The 20,682-nt window shown below is 41.3% G+C and overlaps 1 pseudogene across 1 annotated transcript; it reads right to left on the reverse strand.

Annotated features, from left to right (window-relative positions):
• Positions 1-10,892: 10,892 nt before the first annotated feature.
• LOC147630054 (receptor-like protein kinase FERONIA pseudogene) lies at positions 10,893-14,248 on the reverse strand (annotated as a pseudogene). Its single transcript, XR_015267782.1, has one exon. The product of XR_015267782.1 is annotated as a receptor-like protein kinase FERONIA pseudogene (transcript).
• Between the last annotated feature and the right edge of the window lie 6,434 nt (positions 14,249-20,682).

A 20,682-nucleotide genomic window follows, 5' to 3' on the forward strand; every position in this document is an offset into this window, starting at 1 on the left:
ATTTGGGGTAAACACAAGTTGATACTCAAGATATCAATATGTACACACAAAATGATCTATAAGAGGTCAAAATATGCTATACTTTTTTATATAATACATACAATGCATCACATGAATGCAAAATATGTACATAAAATGATCCACATTAGATTAAAATATATATTTTTTGATTTATTTTAAAAATTTAAGTTATAAGAATAAACATAAATCACATCATAAAGACATGAAACATGCATACAAAATAACCCACATGATGTCAAAATGTGTTTTTAATTTTATTTCAATTATTATTTTAAAAAATCAATATATTTAATTTATAAGTGAAAGGACATGTTTTCATAAACTAAAACACTTAATTAATTAAATAATTATTATTTTATCAAAATATTTACACTAATGAATCAGAATGTTTTTACAAATAGAAATACTAGGTAAAAGATAAGGATAAAAAATTATACCTAAACTTGAAGATGTAAAGTAAAAAATTATACCTAAAGTCAGACACTAAAGGCAAAAGCTGGTGGAGATTGAAGGTAAACACTATAGCTTCTTTCAACTAAAATATGGTCCTTGGTATAAAAAACCTAACCGTTTCAGTCGAGACAATCTTTTGGTCGAATTTCTTTTCGATTGAAAACATCTTTCAGTCAAAATATTATTTTCAGTCAAAACAATTGATTTAAAAACCCTTATTTATCTATAATTCAAATAAAACCTGAATTAATTTTTTAATAATTTGACCGAATTAATGTAACTTAAGCATGATGAATGTTTAGTTTTAATACAAAATTCAGCTTCAAAACATCCCACGATCATGTATTGGGAATTGTTTACTATAGCAAGCAGTGGTGATGGTAGCTATGGATGGTGCAAGGGGTGGGTGACCTAATGAGGTCCATGTCTCCCAAGATATAATGTTATGGCTAGCCTTGTTGTCAACCAAGGTGGGTTGTTAGCTAAGTTGTCTTTCTAAGGAAACTCTAGCTCAAGGCAAGCCGGTTCCACCACTAGTTTTGTTTCAAATGCATAAAGCATGAAGAGGGAAGTAATTTCAGCACCATCCAACCATGCAAACCTTGTTCGAAGCTTCTAGGGAAGTGCATTTATGGTCTCGTCAAAATATGAACCTTAACCTTGGAGTCGACAGGCTTTGAGAGGGGTTCATATTATTGGTCCTAATCTTCACCATCAAATATCTCATTTATAAGCTCTCTACAGATATCAATTAATGTGGTGTGAACTTTTGTGTTGCATGTCTACTTGCAAATATCGAGTGAAGCAGTCTAAATGGTTATTCTAGACTCCTTGATACAAGAATGCCTTGACCCATGGGATGGGTCTTCCTTATTTACAACAAGTTTATTTTTAAAAATTGGTTACCTTTGTGTATGTAAATGTAAATGTGATCGGTTTCCCAATCATGACCTAGCTTTGCATCTCTCATGTAAGGCCTTTTGAGGATTAGACTCTCTTCTCTAAAAATCCATCACCCTCGTGAATGTGGTGAAACCTTATCCGAAAGGTCTTAATCTTTATATCTTAAAGGATGCCCCCAAAGATTTTTGTTGTTCACATGCTTGACCACGAGGCTTGTCCCTACAAGTGGTGGGACTTCCCCAAGCATCTTAGTAATCCTTGGTGATTATGCTGACACCAGCACCACCATTCAAGATAGCAAAGATCGTCGTTCCTTTATAAAAAATGACAAGTAACATTCACTTTTAAACTAGTATCCTGGTTTGTTCATAGATACTTCGGTTTTAGATACTTCGGTTGTGTTCCTTTGTTTTGGGTATGGAGGTAGGGTGTTCAATGTGCCACAACTCATTCTCTTCTTCAAGTTCAGGAAAGTGGGGTCTTAGGTTCCTAGCCATCGATTTAGATAAGCCTCTCCAAAGCTCAGAATTTCCTTGTAAAAGGAGAACCTTTTGGGACTTGAACTTCCTAGGACAAGAAGGTTGTGAAGCCTATTATGTCCCTCAGATGATATTCACACTTATGGGCTTGGACCTACTATGTCCTTTGGGTGATATTCGTACTCACTTGGAGGTGGGAACTATTTGCACTCACTTGAAGGTGGACTTGGACTTGCCAATGTGTAAGGGATGCACACTGGTCCTTCCCTAGGAGGCAACACCTCTGATGGGGTTGAGATGAAGTCGTTCATCACCTCTAGTGGGGTTGAGATGAATTCATTCATCATCACCAATAACCTCTGAGAAAATATTATGGTGACGATGATGATAACCCACAAAAGGCAACTTTCACCTCTAGTGAGTCATCCTTTTTTGCATCTAGCAATGCGGGGTCAGGTGAATTGGTTCTAGAAGTAGAGGCTCTAGAATTAGCTCTTTTTATGACCTCTAAAGAATGATTAACATTTTGGTCAAGGCATTTTATAGGCACTAAGTTTCCCTCATTAGTTCTAGGATTGGATTTGAAATTGGGTCAAGGATACTCTCAAGCAGAGTTGGTGGTTCGTACTCAACCACTTGCTCAAGGATGGGCTCTAATTCAGCGTATACCTTTCTTACAAGCTCGGGCTTGTTTCGTTTTCTCATTTTGATTCTTCCTTACAAGCTCTTGGGCTTGTTTCATTTTCTCCGTCTTTAACATAAGATTGGGATACTCTTAAAAGGTTTTCATAGTCAGTTGGCTTCTTTTCTTTGGAAAGAGTAGGTTTGAGAGGGAGATCATCCATTGGCTGCACAAGGGAAGCAACTTCAAATCTCTCATCAAAACCACTTTCAATGGTCATGATATCATTGTCCTTAATAGTTGATTTTGAATTGCATTTTCATGTTCTCTTCGATGTTTTCTTCTTTTGGACCTCTAGTTGGTATGGGCAATAGGGTTAATGATTGCTTTGGCACCAAGAGCATAGATTGTGGTGCCAGGTTTCCTTGGCACCACAATAACAATGGTTGATCTTTGATGTTTTCTTATTTTGAACCTCTAGCTGGTATGAGCAATAGGGCTAATGGTTTCTTTAGTGTTGAGAGCATAGGTTGTGGTTCTAGTTTTCCCTTGGTACCAATAATAAGCCCTATTGTGGTTCCCAAGCATCGAAAATGAGTACAAAATTGATGATGTCTAGGCCTCAACATCGAACACTCCATATCTCTTTACGAAAAATAAATATGGGAGTTGCACTTGAGGAACTAGCTAGGGTTGGCCTTGGGGTTCCGTTTGGGATTACTGGCCCTACCACCGCTAGCCTAAATGGTTGCACAGGTTTGTTGCTAACTTGTCCATGCTCATGTACTTGACTAGGACTCTAGTTGGTGTTGGTTAGGCATGCTATTGAGGCTTTGAATGATGCATCCCCTATCTGTTAGTTTAATTGGATGACTTTTACATCCTTGACTTGGAGATTATCTACTAGGTCTACTGCCTCATGGTAACACTATACAAATGTTCATATAGCCTCTTTCTCACAATACCGATCATAAATCGATCATTAAACATGACACTAAGCTCAAGGTAAGGTATATATGCTCCAGCATCGTCTTACAGATGTTCATGTAGCCTCTTTCTCACAATACCGATCATAAATCGATCATTAAGCATGACACTAAGCTCAAGGTAAGGTTGATTTATATATGCTCCAGCATCGTCTTACAAAGATAAGTTCCCATTTAAGGAGGTGAGATGGCAATGCCCCTTATAGTTAGTTGGGCCGGGTGAAACCATGTTAACCTACAAAGTGGTTAACAATGTTGAAGCTTTGAATGGTAGTTGTTCATGTGTTGAGGCAATAGGCGAGGCTATTTCTTGTTTACCTTAAATATTGGAGTGTAAGTAGGTTCTTGTGGCTTCTCCATTTTTTGAGAGAGGGTTCTTGTGGTCTATTTGTGAGGGGAAAACGATGACAAAGTTTTAGTAATGAAAGCTTGCTTCTCTTTTGGTGAGGTTGGTCAAAGAGGGGCTCTCAAAATAGAGGCTTTATCAGGGGATTCATTAAGCAAGGAAGATCCAAAAGTACTTATGAGAAGAGCTCATAAGTATATTACAAGGGAATGAATGCATACTTCTTTGTGTCAAAAATGACATATATACAAGTGACTAGTTTTCACACTAGGCCGGTTAAACTTACAATTTATCCGACCACTATTACTAGTCTTAAGCAAGTATGTACACACAATCCTTAGACTTTACCTATTTGACATTAATCTCAAGGTAAGGGGTAAGGCCATTTTATATGCTCCAATTACATCTTACAAAAGATAGGTGCCGTAGGTAAGATGGGAAAGCGCCTTACGGTATGTGAGGTGGATGAAACCATGTTAACTTACAAAGTGGTTAACAATGTTGAAGCTTTGAATGGTAGTTGTTCAAGCATTGGGGAATACACAAGGTTTTTTTTTTTTGCTCTATTGATTGGAGCACAAGTAGGCTCTTTTGCGGCTTCTTTTCATTTTTGGGAGAGGGTTCTTATGGTTTGCTTGCAAGAGGGGATGACAATGATAAAGTTTTAGTGAGATGAAAGCTTTTTTCTCCTTTGGTGAGGTTGGTCAAAGATGGTCTCTCAAAATAGAGGCTTTATTATGGCATCCATCAAGCAAGAAAGATCCAATAGTATACATGCAAGGGGGGCTCTCAAAATAGAGGCTTTATCATGGAATCCATCAAGCAACCAAGATTACAAAAGGTTGATGAGGTTGGTCAAAGAGAGGGGCTCTCAAAATAGAGGCTTTATCATGGCATCTAGCAAGCAAGCAAGATCTAATAGCATACATGTGCAAGAAATAATATAGAAGAGAAGAGCTCACAAGTATATTGCAAGGGAATAAATGTGTATTGCTTACTGGCAAAAATAACTTATATACAAGTGTCAAAAATGAATGTGTATTACTTAGTGTCAAAATGGCTTATATACAAGAACCTAGTTTTTACACTAGGCTAGCTAAACTTAAAATCGATCTGACCACTACTAGTTATGTACACAAAGTCCTTATACTTGCCCTATTTGACATGAAATTGGTCCGACCACTATTACTAGTCCTTATACTTTCCCTATTTGATTAAAATTGGTCTGACCACTATTACTATCCCTAAGCAAATATGTATACAAAGTCCTTATAATTTCCCTATTTGACATTAAAATTGGTCCGACCACTATTACTAGTCTTAAGTAAATATGTATATAAACTCCTTATACTTTCCCTATTTGACATTAAGCTCAGAGTAAGGTTGCTTTATTTGCTCTAGTACCATCTATGGTAGGTCAAGCAGGTGAAACCATGTTAACCTACAAAGTGGTTAACAACATTGAAGCTTTGAATGGTAGCTATTCAAGTGTTGAGGTAATAGGCGAGGCTATTTTTTGTTTGCCCTATTGATTGGAGAGTGTAGGTTCTTATGGCTTCACCATTTTTGGTGGAGGGTTTGTGTAGTCTGCTTGCAAGAGGGGTTGACTATGACAAAATTTTAGTGATGAAATCTTGTTTCTCCTTTGGTAAGATTGGTCAAAGAGAGGCTCTTAAAATAGAGGCTTTATCATGGTATATTATTGACATAGAGGCTGACATAGAGGTTATGTCTAGATCAATAGTGGTAATTCTTAGAGAGGCTATTTTAGGAGAAGACACATAGAACTTGCATTGCATGGCTTCCCCTATTGTGAGTATCGTTTGTTTGAAATGGACGTATTGTAAGTATAGTTTGTTTGAAATGGACTAATATTAAAATAGATTCCCCTCTACCATCTAGCACATCACAAGCAAGACATGATATTGTGACTAATATTAGGCCTAACTAGCACTCTTTTCTATTTAACATTCTTACCCACTAGAAAATCTAACCATACCTTGAGAGGTGTCTCAAGAGGAAACATTTTCACTCACTAGGAAATCTAGCCAAACCCTAAGAGACATTGAATTTTCAATGTTTTGTTCATTTTCAAGGAATTGGTCCATTGTGTAAGATTTTCCATAATTACTCTCAACATTTCCAAGAGAACCTAATGTGTACAATGGCATTGTGACCATCCCATCCTCAAGGCTTCTTTAGAGGCTACTGAATTTTTTGGAAATTCACAATTTCCCTTCCATAAAGTCGTTTAGATATCTACATAATAGATGCATATGAAATTCACAATTTCCCTTCCATAAAGTCGTTTAGATATCTACATAATAGATGCATATTCCATCCTCAGAATATGTTGATAAAGAGCAAGTCGATGCCCACGTGTAGGAAAGGTGTGTGGGTTGTTGTAGGTTTGCATCGTGAAAGCTCGTGAGGATGTGGTGAGACTACAACATGTCACTAAGGCAAAGTCTAGCAAGATCTGCAAGATAACACTATAGTAAGTAAAGGGTTCCAAAGGAAATATTAAAACTTTAACACTTATTTAACAAGAAACATGCAGTCTTGAACTTTGTATATGATTGGTCAAACTCCATATAGTTGCTACAAAGATGATTGGTCAAACTCCATATAGTTGCTACAAAGATGTATATTAAAGCCGATTTAACTTATAAATAAGTACTATTCCAGTCTATATATGAACTTGTTTTAAGGATACGCCTACGGTTATGACCTTAGTCTTGATACATGATAACTTTTTTTGAAACCGTCTCAAGCCATATTCTAACTCTAGAGGTAAAATTGCTAAGTGACAAGATTTTTATTTACATAGCTCTCCCTTTTCTGTTGCTTTTTAATAAACTTCAATTCTATTAGGTGCAATTTTCACAATGCGGTGTGCCAAAGGGCATGCGGCACATGAATGCAGTCTAATAAACTCAATTTGCTCAAATGAGAGGCCCCTAGTGAGTGAACTAGTGTGTATATCTTGTGTTTCAAATTTGGTGCAATCACTCACGAGGTCTTAAGCAACATTTATGGTCAAACTCTTGTGTACAATGAACCAACACAAGCTAACACAATGTCGTTGGCTCCGAGATGACTCAAATGTGTTCAAAGGGCCAAGTCAAAAGATTGCTTGCCCAACTTTGACTTGATTCCGTTTTGGTTGGTATGTTCATGTGTGTGGATGTCTTGGCTTTTACAAAGTGCAGTGTTGGGTTGTTCTTTGGTGCGGTTAGGCACCTAACTCGACAGCTGGACCGGCCTTGTGGACACAAATCAAAATGATGGCTACAGGGCTTACACACTTTTTTGAGGGATCTTTGTATTGGAGGGTGAATCAGCTGATGAATACTCAATGTCAAGAGGAAATTTGTAGGGAGCTACAAGTGGAAATTCAATGTTGCCTTTGTCTTGTGTCTAGTTCTGGGGTCTAAATATTGGTACAAACTTGATGGTGCTTTCAATGTAAGCAAATGCATGTTTAGGTCTGTAGTAGGGGTGTTATATGTGGCCTTAGTCAAATCTCTTTAGGTTGTGGCTTCGTGTGTGATCAAGAGTTGACATGGCTCTATTTGCTTGGCAACAAGAAGTTAGACTAGCCCTAGTGTGAATAAGCTCAGGCCGTAAGCACTAACTATAAGTGGCAAGGAAACAACCTAGGAATGGTGGGAATAACTTTTATGGTGGGCACTAGGCAAGGTGTGAAGCGAGTTCAAATAGCTCCAATGGAAAGAGAGCTAAACATATCCTCGAATCCTTGTAGAATGACCTTCAAAGGGGTGGCAAAACAAGCTCAAGTGAAGGATTTGACCTTAAGCAAGGTGGTATCAAGAGTAGCAGGGTCGTGAAACCAACTAGGACCACCTCATATAATTTTGTGACAAGGTCATGAAACCAAGCATCTGTGAACTCGAGGATCAGATTGAAGAAAGGCTGCTAAATACCAGTGCATTAATGATCAGAGGACGAAAACAAAGTCGGCCTCAACTAGTGTTTAGATGGGCTTGATGTGGTGGTTGTTTGTTATGTAGGTGTAGAGCTCTAATGAGGCAGAGCATGACCTTTTTAACCTTCTCTCTTTTAGTTAAAGTGATTGCTTTAGGTCGCTGCTCCCATGACATGATGTGGATCGTCAAGTTATTAACAACACAATGCTCTCGATTCAACCACCACAAAGCCACTATCAGACTACTCAAGATTATGGAGTAGTTGGCTTGTCCTTGGCTACTAATGGCCTATTCACACAACTGGTATAATACAAAAAGTGCCACTATCCAACCAGTGAATGAAAAGGATGGAGCTGGTAAAGCTCTGGCCTGTTTGAAGACGGTTGCAAGTCCTGGAAGCCTCTAAAATGCCTTCATGAGTTATGCTTGTGGAGATGTCCATGATGTCAACTTCCTTGCACCACATGTTTTTTTGCTTGCAGCTTCATGCGTTGTCCAGAGAGAGAGAGAGAGAGAGAGAGAGAGAGAGAGAGAGAGAGATGCATGGAGTGAGAGAGATTGTGTGTGTGTGTGTGTGTGTGTGTGAGAGAGAGATTTCAATAGTAGCTGAGAGCTAAGAAATTGGCACTATTTAAAAAAAAAATAAACTACGACAGCTCACAAGAGAGAGTGTGTAGGTGTGGATCTGCACGTATTGTAGGTGCTAGTGGGGTTGTTCTGCAAGTGGGCACTGGGAACTAAGAGCCAAGCAAAGCTCAACAGCGCAAAGCATCATGCAAGACCTGGCATGCAGGATGGCCCAGCATGAATGGCCATTGTTTGTGTAGCATGGACTTGTGGAGAGCAAGGTGATTCAAAGGTTGCAGCTTTATATATGTATATATATAAAGACAGAAGCAGGCCGGTGGGGTCCATGCTCTAGGTATGCACACAGGTATGCTTTACAAGGTGACATTAGCAAAACCAACTATAACGTTGGAGTCTTGTATTGGCTAAAAACTAGAATTTTGCTAAGCACCAAGACCCATACAATGCAAATGCTCCAAATCATGCAAAAACACACCGATTTTTGTGCACACACAACCAAGTTAAATAATTCCAATGCTACAAACATGATGATGGTGTTATTTTGACTAGTTCCACTGATTAAAACTCCAATTAAGCATGCTTGATTCCTTTTTTATGCAATAAACCAAAAAATTTCAAGACAATCATCTTCAATCCAAGCACCAAAGTCAAGCATAAATGTTGTCAATTCGCGTACACTCATGTACAAACAAACTAATTGGCATGCTACGGATGCAATGGTGAGGTTTGTTTCACACAATTTCATCGATCGAGGGTTTAAATGAGATCCTTTTTTTTTAGAAACAAGAATGAAAAAATCAAACAAAATTGACAAAACAAAGATAAATATGACGGATTTACAAGTAACAAGAGATGATAAATGCAATGAAAAACATAAAATTGATACAAAATAATTAACAAAAGCACATGATTTTTGAGAGGTTTTTGTTAGTATGCAACTCATTTTAGTAACCTCATTAGTGAATTGAAGAAAAGAGGCCAAACACAATGCTTTCAAGATGCAATGTGGCTAGGCGGACATGCTATTCCCTAGCAGCAGCACGATTTATGGTAGCTCCTCGTGCCAACTAATTGACAAAGGCTCAAACCAAGTGTCGTGGGAAACTTACACAAGAGCTCCAATCGGAACCTAATCTACCATGGGTAGCACACAAAGAGTGGGCGGGGATATATCACTCACCTTGTGAACACGCATGACCAAAGTAATTAATGCTAATCATTATTAGGCAATATTTGGAAGCATCTTTGTATTAAATAGGATTTGACTTTATGCGCACCCGATTCTCATTGTAGACTCGCAAGTAACGTCGAGAAGCACACGCAAGCTCGACCTCCGCGTCACACTGTGGTGGCAAACACCTCATAGCTTGATCGCATTCACCACTTAATCTCACCTCACATATATAGATGATTACACGAGAGCTCAAACCTACACTAAACAAGCAATAGGGAAGAAGATGAAAGAGTAGAGAGCAAAAGCACACAGTGTATTCACATAAGAGCATGAGCATGAGGTGTGAGTTACAAATTCGCCTTTATAGCTAGCCCATAATGTTCATGCATAGCCAGCCATAGTTAAAAAATAGGTTCTCAAGTACCCAAGACCACCTAGGCTCGTGCAAACACCTAGCCTAAAGCATGTACTCTCACTAACTAATCCCATGGCGTGCCTTTCATAGATAATCGACGATCGCACACACGAAATATACAAAATAGGGCTTATAAGAGTGAAAGGTGGCAATATCAACGCCCATGGCCATAGGAGGCGAAAATTGGCGTGATGGTTGGCATCGACATCTCTGAGGACGCCAAAGACGATCAATAGCCACCACCACGTTTATGCTTAAAGCAACATTGGGCCTTTTGGGAGGTAACTACATTTTAACCAAGAATAGCGAGTAGTTCATCTAGTGAGGACTCCTCCATAGAAAGATCAACTTCTGCATTATCGATAGCCACTCGACCGAGGCATAGAAGGCCTGAGAGGTATCTTCTCCCCATGGAGATGATGACCAAGGAGGAGAAAATGCCGTAAAAAGCCTAAGTGGTATTTCTCCCCATGGGGATGGATATTCATTGGCTTCACTACCTTAAGGTCATGGGTTCGTGGAAAAGGTGGGTTCCAAATGTGCAGAGCCTAGTACACAATGTGTCGATGAAGGAGTTAGAATGAACAAGGCAAAAGATGAATTCCAACAAATGAAATCAAGTCAATTCAGCAAAACACCGCTTGGTAAAGGACAACCAATGAAGAAATCAAGATTGCGGGGCATGGCTGAAAATATTCTCGAATAGACATTAATGCTTCTTTGATTTAAAACAAAATCATGTCCGTTGGGACTTTCTACTCTTCTTTCTAATGCAGTATAACCGCCCCTTTTATTTTTTATTTTTTATTTTAAAGTCCAAGGCTGCCTTTATGATGTGCTCCATGTAGGAAACGTTTGCAGTTTGGACATTCCTTCCAACTAATGCAATTACATAGGAAAACCAAACTGGCTCAAAGCCTCATTATTGTGTTTAACACCAAAAAATACAATAAAATAAAACAAATAATAATAATAATTAGTAGTAGTTGCTAGCATTGGTATATTTAAGAAAGGCAAAACATTGTTCATCCAACCTTTCAAAGAAAAGAAAGTGGGGGCATTCAAGCCACTGGTTGGTCCTTGATTCCATCAGAATTCCTAAAAGCTGTGTTGAACTGAACCCACATAAGCATGTGATAAGCTAACATTGAAGTTTTGATCCTGGGCTTGAGACATGTGTGGCAAAGACCACCTTGCCTCATCAAAATGCTTGCAAAAAGATGTGAGAAGTAAGACTCCAGATATGTGACTGTTAACCTGCATTGCTTTGGCCATACATTTTATATCAGTAGCTACCCAGGAAAGGGGGTTATCTTGAAGAAGACATTTCTGAAGGGCCTTATCTCCCTTGTGGAGTCACCAGCTGCGAGAAGACGGCACTTGCCGTCACCTCATCTGAATCCTCACTGAACATGGCACTGCTGTGGCTGTTGTCCATCTTCTTTTCACTCATTTCCAGGAGCTCGACCTCCGGAACAGCTTTGAGTGGGATCTCCTTCACTTTGGGGTTGCTTGTGTCCCACTCTTTCTCTGCTGAGGTTTCATGCAGCTGCAATGCATACTCCAAGTTCCACAGGATGTCACCCATGGCTGGCCTCTCTAGCCCTGACTCTGCCAAGCATTTCTCTGCAGTCTCACCGAACTTCTTCAAGGAATCCTTGCTGATTCTGCCCACTAGGTATGGGTCTATGATCTGATCTAGCATGCCTTTCTTCTGCCAATGCATTGCCCACTCTGCCATGTTCACTTGCTCCCTGGGGAGGGTAGGGTTGATGGCTGGCCTTGCACACAGAACCTCCAGGAGCACGACGCCGAAAGAATACACATCTGATTTCTCTGTTAGCTGCTGTCGGCGGAAATACTCAGGGTCAAGGTACCCGAAGCTGCCCTTCACTGCTGTGCTGACATGAGTGTGCTCAAGGGTGGGCCCGGTCTTGGAAAGCCCGAAATCTGACACCTTGGCAACAAAATTCTCATCCAGCAGGATGTTGGTGGTCTTGACATCCCGGTGAATGATGCCATGGGCAGCGCCCGTGTGCAGATAGTGAAGGCCACGGGCAGCACCAATGCATATGTCCAGCCTCTGTTTCCATGAGAGAGAGGGCAAACCAGCACCATAAAGATGACCCCTTAGAGGGCCATTGGCCATGTAGTCATAGACCAAAATCATTTCGGAGTGATCTTCACAGAAGCCAATGAGAGAGACCAGATGCCGATGCCGAAGCTTTGACAGAAGCTCGATTTCCGTCTGAAACTCCGTCACACCCTGCTCAGAAGTGGGGTTGCCTCTCTTGACAGCGACGGTGGTTCCGTCTTCCAGCACTCCCTTGTAGACCTTGCCGAAACCCCCCACTCCCACCACAAAGCCCTCATCAAAATTGTTTGTCATCTCAAGTATTTCCGAGAAAGTGAAGTACCTGCAGTTGTTGGACGGGGCAGAGGAGACATAGCTGCCGGTGCCGCTCTTGCGAGATGTCGTCGACAGCTTACTCACCATTGACTGAGAGTTGCCTCCGTGAGCAGGTAGCGGCAACCACGACGGAGATCGGCCACCGTCGCCCTTCTTTCTCCGTTGCCGGAAACAGATGAAGATGACGGCGACGGCAGCCAGTGCGGCGACAGAACCTGCGACCCCAACTATGATGGACATTCTGTTGCTGCCGGAAGACTCTGACGAGGGAGATGTTGCAGGGGAGGTCTGCCTCGGCACAGCGGCGATGGGCGTAGGGGGAGGACCCTGGAGGTTTCCCGCAGAATCGTTCATTTTGAAGATCTCAAGGCCATTCAGAATTGCATTGTAGTGGAAGGGCTTGGTAGAGTTGTTGGGGTGAAGCTGCACGGCAATGCTGGGCGCGTCGGAGGTTTGCAGGGTGAGAGCAAAGTCGAGAACGGTGGCGACGAACTCAGCTCCGGCAGCAGCTACGACGTCGTACGTCGGCTGCGCCACCGCATCGTTGATGAAGATGTCGAAGACCCTCATGTTGGGTTTGCTGAACTCGAGCTCGCAAAAATGAAGACGGACGTAATATGTGAAATTGGGATCGACGGAAAAATTCCACGTGAGGTTGAACTGCAGATTCACGCCGTCGTCGTTAGACATGAACCTGGCAGAGTTGTAGACCTCCACCGGCGCTGTGTAGTTGGCAAGAGTGCCGTAGGAGATGGGATCCGGCACATCACTGGCGACGCCCTGCGCAGCTCCGACAGTGTAGGCCACATCCGTCTCCCACAGCCGGCCAAGCTCGTCGTTGCTTTCGACGATAGTCTGCCCGCCAACGTTAAGCCGGAAAACGGTCTCAAGAGCACTTCCGGGAACAGGAAAAGGAAGCGCTTGACCCAGACCCACTGCATTGAGACTGCTCTGATACATATCTTCCGGCATAGACAGAATCTCGATGCCGTTCACCATCGCAAAAGCCTTTGCCGCACTGCCGGGAATGAAGCTGAGCGTCAGAAAACTCCCCGTCACATTGACGGAGAATTCCTTGAAGACATACGCCAGATTCAACGCCCCCATCACGTCCGACAGACTGACATTGGTCATCAGATTGTAGGAATCCCTCTGCACTGTGACGATGGCATCTGCGGGGTCGTAGGTGGAGTAAGGGAAAGGGTAGAAGTAAAGACGGACCCAGTGACGCCCGGAACTTACCGGGAAGGAGTAAGCTGCCGGACTTGTGAAGATGCGGGCAGTGGAGAAGGGAACCGTATCGGGGAGATTAACGTTCTGGACAGAATTTGAGGCGTTGATGTCCCTGGCTGAGTTGAGGTTGAGGTAGGAACTGCCAGCGCCGGCAGAACTGCCATCGCCCGTCCAGGTCCGGCCTTGAGAGTCAGTGAGGTTGCTGGAGGCGCCGCAGGCGATTCGGTAGGCGTCTTTGGGCTTAAAGGTGGTAGCAGCAGCTGAAAGGGAGAGGCAGAGGAGGAGAGGCAGAGCGAAGGAGAAGGTTTCGGTGGAGCTGGGACGTGCAGCAGCGGGGCGAAGCTCGGCCATGTCGGGTGGGAGGAGGGTGCGCAGAAGACGGTAGGAGAGGTGTGTTTTACAAAGCGACCATTGTGTTGACAAAATGCAGAGATCTGCCAGCAGGTGTGTTGTGAGGAAGCAGGCCAACAGTGCAGGCTGTCAGACCCACCGCTGTAACGCAGCGGAAAAGCCGTGCTATCGAATGGTAGTTTCAAGTTTGCAAGAAAGAAAGATTAGGATTTTATTTTTTGACAAATACTAAGGCCTAAGGTTTGAAGCTTAGGGAACGGCAAGAAAGCGCAAAATAATAATATCATCTAGGAGATAATGCTTTTACCCATTAGTTTTTAACCTTGAAATACTGTATTTTTCATAATAATGAACGATTTTTTTTTTGCGAGCTGGCTCCAGTCTGGAAGCTGAATGCGCGCCAAGAGAGCAAAATTATGTGAGCTTTATTAGGTAGTGGTTGAAAGCCTAGCTAGGCTAGTTGTGGGCCTGTGGTGGCTGCTTTTCTTGGCCACCTCTGCACGTGCATTGCTTGGAATGCGAGGCCGCTGGCACGTTGTACGTAACTTCTCGTATACGAATAGGCTGTAGCCACGCTGTCTCTCAGTGTCTCGCATTTAGAGAAATACCGTCCTTTTACCTTTAGTGTAACTTTTCAACGCTCAATTTTGAAAATTATTGCTAAATTTTTGGTTGGACGATTTTGAAAATTTCAGTCGGTTATGTGTAGATTTTTAAAACAAAAAATCGACCAAGATAAAAATCTATCTTGTTAAGAAAAAAAATGAAATTCTACAACCCGAGTTTGGATCATTAAACAAACCTCAATTTTAAATTTGGAGTTTGGATCATGAAACATTCCTTTTTTTTCGATCAATAATAATTATTTATATTAAGTGAAGCTCTTCAAAAGCTGTCATACAGCCAAGTCAGGGTTACAACTTACTACTCCTTCTCAACCTTATTCAAAATTTTACACAAGAATTCATCTTCTATCAAAAAGCAGGACTGTTCCCCAAGAAATCTGATACCCCAAAAGTATGCAAGCCTCCATCATAGCTTCTATAGTGCAACCACGGGGGGACTGTTTTTCTACCTAGCATTCCCCCTTTCTTGGACCAAACTTTAACAGTGGGTCTGGTTCCAACTGGGTTTTCTATGAAAGCAACAAATGTATGATCAATTTGTTTTTCTTTACAGTACCACCTCAGAGTTTTTGGACCAAACTTGGGAGGCCTTTTCTTCCCTTCCCAACATCTCACCTGCATCATACAATCCAGATTTAGGGGTTTATCCCTAGTATGTTTGAAGCTCACCAAGTACTGGGGCAGAATTCAGAACATATTCCTTTGCAGATTCTGAATCAACAAATCAATCTCGGGGTATCTAATTTTATTCACATTACACACAGACATGTAAACACATTTATGCATCAAATATGAGTCTTGCAAGCATGTACATATTGCCCTCATAAATACAATTGCATTCCTGCTAGACTAGATTTCCAATAAGATGCAAGCTCTGATAATATTAAAAACCAGACCAATGTGTTCATTATTAACTGACCATTTACCCAAGATCCAGTCCCCCCCATATGTTTGCATACCCAAAGCTCTTCTCTATCCATTTAGACATTTTGAACCAGGTACCCCTGATTTGCTGGGCATTCCCAAAACACATGTTTACCATCTTCAGGTGATGACCTACACCTGGGACAGATGACGCTAGAGATATTTCTCCTTTGGAGTTTAGAGCCAATAGGTAATGCCCACATACAAACCTTCCACAAAAAGACTTGAAACTTCTTAGGGATCTGGCGATATCAGAGCAGGTTCCATCTCTTTTTCCAATTGGAGGGGCTCTAGGTTACATTCCAGATTTTGTTGTAATACAGCACATTGGCATCCCCATTTCTCATTAATGAATATATATCTTTGGTTTTGCCATCCTTAAGTTTGACACCATTGAACCAAGTCCAATCTTTAATCCAAACTGAGGTATCAGTAGCTATAGAGCATAACTCCCTTTGAAGCACCTCCAAAACCTAAGCCATCAAATCTCTTTCCCTCCTAACTAGCTGAAATTCCAAAGATAACTAATTCACATCTTTCCACCCTACCAAATCCCTATCCCAACATTTAGCCAGGTGCCTAATGCCTTTGTTGTTGAGACTCTTTGCAACAGATGTATCAAGTAGGGCTAGAGGGAGATTAAACTTATGAGTCCACCATGTACCCAAATTGAGCATAGAATTGCTTGTTACTCTGCCTCCTCCATCCCAGACCATGAAACCCAAATTGTCCTTCCAACATTTGCATAGCATTTTGCAAAGATCTAAGCTAGGTGACCTTAAGAGGAGCACATGAAAAGAGTTTATCCTTCTAGTTTAGATTCCCCCATTTACCTTTAGCCATAACATCAGCAAGCTCCACTAGTTCCCTCATCATTAGTGTCCAAGTGATGTTCTGAGATAAAATTCTAGGGAGCATCAGAGTATTTTCGCAATACAGTGCGTGGGCATATGAATAATGCCAATGCCCCACCCCTGCCTTTTTAGGAACTAAAAGTTAGTCCCATGCAAGCCAAGTAGAGACTCTTTTTGTCCATTACCATTTCTCCAAAGAAAATCTCTAATAGGGCCTATGATTTTCTTCCAGTGGCACTTCCCAATATTCAACACAGGGCATAAAAACATAACATAGGCATTCAATATTGTGTTGCAAATATCAACCCTGCTATGAAAGGGGACTCTGATGCCTTCCCACTTTTTCAATTTGTCAAAAAATCTATTTATAGCCCACATTACCAGTTGTTTATTATTAACCCCAACACCAAAAGGTATACCAAGCAGTCTGACAATTTGGCCCTTCTGCACCACCTCACAGCCCCACCTTTGCAAATCAAAATCATTATCCTCAGTCAGGCTTATAATTCTGGATTTTAGAATGTTGCATTTAGAACCAAAGGCATTGGCAAACTCCTGCACTATCTCTAAGGCCAATATTATTCTCAGCCTTTAGAAACAATAAAGAATCATTAGCAAAACATTGTATAACTAATTGTTCACTATACTTGAGCTTTAACCTAGTAGTCTTCCTTTCAATGCATGTTGATTCTAGAGACATTATTAAAGGGTGGGAGGCAATAGCAAACAACAAGGGAGCTAATGGACAGCTTTGTCTGACTGATCTGTTAATCTCAAACCCCCCTACCACTCTTCCATTAAGCAACACTTTAGAGTATCCTCCCTAGGATTAAGTGTAAATGCATGTTGCCATTTTGATCCCAAAACCTAGTTTTTCCATCACTCTAGCTACAAATGACCAATGAATCCTGTCACATAGGCTTTCTCTAAATCCAATTGCAACATGATGCACTTCAGCTGAGTTTTAATAGCCACATCCCTTCCCAAAAAAGTTGCAAAAATGTTATCATAAATTGACCTTCCTTTAATAAAACCATGTTGTTTTCTGGAGACATCTGCACAGGGGTGATTCTAAGAGCAATCACTTTGGCTAGAATTTTGTACATCACTGTTAACAAGGTAATAGACCTCCAATGACCAAACCTGTTGTTGTAAGCAATTTGTTTTGGGATGAGCTTTACAAGCCCTTCTTTAAAAACCTTATCCTCCCAAAGCCTTGAATTGAAGGCTTTCTTACAAATATCACCCACCACCTCTTTCAAGGAAGGCCAAAAGGCTATAAAGAACTCTGTAGATAGGCCATCCCAACCTAGGGCTTTCTCCCTCCCCAACTTAAGCAAGGCACACCGACATTCATCCACCTCAATGTCTCTTTATAACCATCTAGCTTTATCTGAGTCCACCATTTGTTTTAGAAGACCCAATAGCCTATCTTCATCTTGAAACCTCCTCAAGGAACAATCCTCCTTCAAACTAAGGGTTGAACCCAAAAATGTCACCCATTTTAAAGCCAGTGTGTTCATATCATTCAAAGGGGTACCATCCTCATCCAGAATGCTTCCCACAATCTCCCTATCACTCTTCTTCTTGGGAAGTTTAAATAGCCTATTGTCTAGAATTGATTCCATTTAGCCAAATTCTCATGTTCTCTATATAATCTATCCTCCTCTTCCTTAATACTAGCATGGCACTTAAAGTACAAAGTTGTATCAGTAGCATCCAACCCTATGGTTTGTCTCTTCAACAGAAGATCCTCTAGCAATGCAGCCCACTTACTTCTCTCTCCTCTCCTTTCTTCAGCCCTCAATTTACCCACAGCTCTAATAATCCCTTGCATTTCATTAGCAAACTGCCTCCAAGAACCATCAGCCCCCTTTCTCCTTCTAAGTTTTCTAATTGCTTCTTCTATATATATTCCATAAAAAGTGGGTCCTTTTGGAGAAAATTATTCACACTCAATTTCCTTGTTGGGAAATGAGAAAGATCTCATTAATGGTCTAGCTCCACTTCAAAGAAGGATGATTAGAGAGTGTGGAACAATAGTCAACTAAAACTCTCAAGGTGTGGGGCACCCACCATGAGGCCTGCTGGCTAAAAAAGATTCTATCAATTCTTGAAGAAGAAGAAAGATATTGAAGGCTGAAATAAGTATGCGTTGGCTTGTCTCTCCAATCACCCAAATACCAACTATCCTTGAGCCCTAGCCCCCTTCTAAGCTCTTCCCATTTCCCTTTTTCCTTCCCTATAAGAACAGAGCTACCACCACATCTATCAACCACTTTTTCCACCATGTTGAAATCCCCAAGAACAATACAAGGAACTTGTGCATTTAAACTGGCAATCCAATTCCATATATTCATCCTAACCTTATGATTGTGTGCCCCATATACATTAATAACCCATATTCTCTCCCCATCTACTAAGATCTCAACCACTAAGATTCTTTCCTCAGGGTGATTAAGGTCTCTCGTAACTAGAGTCATAACTCCACTATACCCAAAGTTGACTCCGTCACATAAAATATTTCCCAATTGCCTGCTGAAACTATTTAATCTAGAAATTTTCCCAAAAAGATCATGTTCCTGTACAACAAAAACCGACAAGCCCCAAGATTTAACTAATCCCCAAAATAGAGCATTTTTCTTTTTGTCCTTAATACCCTTAACGTTCCATGTGCACCCCGTAAATTCTAAAGGATTCTTCATGATAAGGCAGTTTTCGGAACCATCTCAACTTGCTCCTTATCCCTCTGACTAATCTGATCAATTCAAGATCCTTTCCTAGTTTCACTCGTTAATAGATCAAAATTTTGCTCTGCCAAAGGGCGGTTATCTCTATCAAACAGTGGGCTAAATGGGTTCAAATAAAAAATAGAGCTCAAATTCTCACTATTCCCAGGCCTTCTATTCTCAGTTCCACAATTAAGTTGAGCCTTCCTGGCCTCAACCTTAGCCTGCTTAACACTGGGTTTTCCTTTCCAACCCCCTTCCACCATATTTTTCCCGGCTTCCATCACTTCTTCCTTTCCTTTTTCTTCTTTCTTCTGATTTTCCTAGGGAGTTTTCTCTTTTTCACTTCCTCCCAAATTATCCTCCTTTACCACTTCCCTAATAGCAACCAATTCAGGATAGTCTTTGGCAATATGACCAAACGCACCACACTGAAAACATGCACCAATTCAGGACAGTCTTTGGCAATATGACCAAACGCACCACACTGAAAACATGCACCAAGGAAAGCTCCAAATTTAAGGCCTAATTCCAAAGTGCCCAGTTGACCCAGGTCCACGTCTATCGATTTTGGGTTTCAATGGATGAATTCCAAGTGATACACACACCATTTCCCTGCCTCCCTCTGACCTCATCATCGGCCAGGGACATATAACACAGAAACTAGGGTTTGAGCTATATCACGTAGTGCAGGCCTAAGCTAGGGGGGGAGACCAACTACTTCTACCCATACAGGATAAGCATTCTACAGGCTTTTATTAACATCAAATAACGGATCAAAAGGAAAGACATACACCAGTTGTTGCCCAAAGAACAAAGGCCCTTTAGCAAATAATTCAAAGATTGATTGACCCTTAATAAACAGAACATTGAAGAAGCCTTTCCCCAAGTAAAAGATCTTAGAAACAACACCGTCATGCAACATACTCTCTTGGAGCCATCTTCCTAATTCACCCTTCGAAGGAGGCTTACCCGGACAAAAGATGAATATGTTGCACTCGAAAACAAACCTATTTGGCTTCTGATGAAATCGTGGTTAAGCTTTAGACATACCTTATTTTTCACTTGATCACAGAGTCTCTCATTCAACCAGTCCGGCACACACTTCCTCTTGGAACATCAAATAACGGATCAAAAGGAAGGAAGGCCCTTTATCAAATAATTCAGAGATTGATTGACCCTTAATAAACAGAACATTGAAGAAGCTTTTCCCCAAGTAAAAGATCTTAGAAACAACACAGTCGTGCAGGATACTCTCCTGGAGCCACACTACAAGAGTAGAAACCTGTAGCGACCCTTACGGGGGTCGCTCAGGTACAGAAGTCGTTCCAAAGGTCGCTCTTGACCATCGTTTAAACAACCTCTATAGCGACGTTTTTGAGATGCATAAACGACGCTTTTTCGGTGGCATAAACCACGTTTCGAGGGTGGCATACACATTGCGTTTGAGTGGCATAAACGATGTTACGAGGGTGGCATAAACCACGTTTTTAGGTAGCATAAACGACGCTGCAAAGGTGGCATAAACGACCCTATTTGAGTGGCATAAACACCCAAGTTTGGGTGGCATAAGCGACCCAATTTGTATGATTTTTTTAAGCCGTTGGGGTCGCTTAAA

Source organism: Cibotium barometz, chromosome 17 (genome assembly GCF_041138505.1).
Source record: "Cibotium barometz isolate CiBa-2024 chromosome 17, ASM4113850v1, whole genome shotgun sequence".
NCBI classification, from domain to species: Eukaryota; Viridiplantae; Streptophyta; class Polypodiopsida; order Cyatheales; family Cibotiaceae; genus Cibotium; species Cibotium barometz.